The sequence below is a fragment of the Callithrix jacchus genome, chromosome 2 (assembly GCF_049354715.1).
Source record: "Callithrix jacchus isolate 240 chromosome 2, calJac240_pri, whole genome shotgun sequence".
In the NCBI taxonomy this organism is placed as follows: domain Eukaryota; kingdom Metazoa; phylum Chordata; class Mammalia; order Primates; family Cebidae; genus Callithrix; species Callithrix jacchus.
In genome coordinates, this window is record NC_133503.1 from 121,017,066 (window position 1) to 121,019,082 (window position 2,017).

The window sequence follows — 2,017 nt, forward strand, 5'->3', positions numbered from 1 at the left end:
GACTTATTAATTACATCTCTAAATTATGCCCTAAATATATAGTCATATACATCCACATTTAAATACATAAACAAGTGTGAAACTACTCATGGCCTTTCACTTAAAAGTGTTCTACTTTTCTTCTACAGTAATCAAACTGTAGACAGATACATGGCTTTCCAACTGTTTTCCCTTTCTCAACCTCCTTAATATGACTCTTTCTTACTAATTGAAAGTTAGTAGAAGTGATGCATGCTACTTCCAGAATAGAAGTTTTAAGATTGTCCTGCCATCTCTGTGGTATGTCCACCACGTTCAGCCTATTGTTGGCAGGATCTGAGGAATGGTAGCAAAAGCAGCAACCATGCAGATGTTGAAAGGAGATAAAGAATCAAAAAATAAGGTGGGTTCTTGATTTACCATGTGGGTGAGAAAGATACACATTGAATATTACATTAAGAATAGCACATTTATCCCGCCCCTTGCACCACCCCCTCCGAGGCTGAATCCGTTGCGTTCCTCTCCGAATGCGCCGCAGAAGGGGTCCTGGTGATGAGTGCCACATTCGCTCCCTGAGTCCACTGGCCAGCCCGCCATCTTCTGCTGCCACATCCCCCACACCCACCCCTCTCTTGTACCAGGAACTTGCTACCACCAGCACCATGCCCTACCAATATCCAGAGCTGACCCCGGAGCAGAAGAAGGAGCTGACTGACATCACTCACCTCATCATGGCCCTGGGCAAGGGCATCCTGGCTGCAGATGAGTCCACTGGGAGCATTGCCAAGCAGCTGCAGTCCATTGGCACCGAGAACACGGAGGAGAACCGGCGCTTCTACCGCCAGCTGCTGCTGACAGCGGATGACCGTGTAAATCCCTGCATAGGGGGCGTCATCCTCTTCCATGAGACACTTTATCAGAAGGCGGATGATGGACGTCCCTTTTCCCAAGTTATCAAATCCAAGGTTGGTTTGTGGGCATCAAGGTAGACAAGGGAGTGGTTACCCCGGGCAGGAACAAATGGTGAGACCACAACCCAAGGGCTGCATGGGTAGTCTGAGAGCTGTGCCCAGTACAAGAAGGATGGCGCTGACTTCGCCAAGAGGCACGTGCTGAAGTGGGGAACACACCCCCCAGCCCTCGCCATCATGGAAAATGCCAATGCACTGTGCCCATCGTGGAGCCTGAGATCCTCCCTGATGAGGACCATGACTTGAAACGCTGTCAGTATGTGACCAAGAAGGGGCTGGCTGTTGTCTACAAGGCTCTGAGCGACCACCAAATCTACCTGGAAGGCACCCTGCTGAAGCCCAACATGGTTGCCCCAGGTCAAGCCTGCACCCAGAAGTTTCCTTACGAGGAGACTGCCATGGCGATGGTCACAGCACTGCGCCACACAGTTCCCCCACGGTCCCTGGGATCACCTTCCTTTCTGGAGCCCTAAGTGAGGAGGAGACATCCATCAGCCTCAACACCATTAACAAGTGCCCCCTGCTGAAGCCCTGGGCCCTGACCTTCTCCTACAGCAGGCAGAGCCTTGCAGGCCTCTGCCCTGAAGGCCTGGGGTGGGAAGAAGGAAAACAAGAAAGTGGAGCAGGAGGAGTACATCAAGCGCGCCCTGGCCAACAGCCTCGCCAGCCAAGGAAAGTACACTCCAAGTGGTCAGGCTGGGGCTGCTGCCAGCGAGTCCCTCTTCATCTCTAACCACGCCTACTAAGTGAAGGTGTTCCCAGGCTGCCCCCAACACTCCAGGCCCCGCTCCTTCCCACACTCTCTTGAAGAGGGAGCCTCTTACTCTGGGGCTCCAGGCTGGCTTGCCCACGCTCTTGCTTCCCTGGTGACAGTGGTGTGTGATGTTGTCTGTGAATACGAACTCTTTCCAGCACACTGCCAATAAACACCTATTTAAAGGGGAAAAATAAAATAAAATAACACAGTTATACCTATATCTATGGAAGTGTTGTCTGTGTATATACATATATATATATATGTATATATACACACACACCCTTATGAATGTGTATGTGCACAAAAGATG

The 2,017-nt window shown here is 50.7% G+C and overlaps 1 pseudogene; it reads left to right on the top strand.

Moving 5' to 3' along the window:
* The first annotated feature begins 617 nt into the window (after positions 1-617).
* LOC100412552 (fructose-bisphosphate aldolase A pseudogene) lies at positions 618-1,794 on the top strand (annotated as a pseudogene).
* Positions 1,795-2,017: the final 223 nt, after the last annotated feature.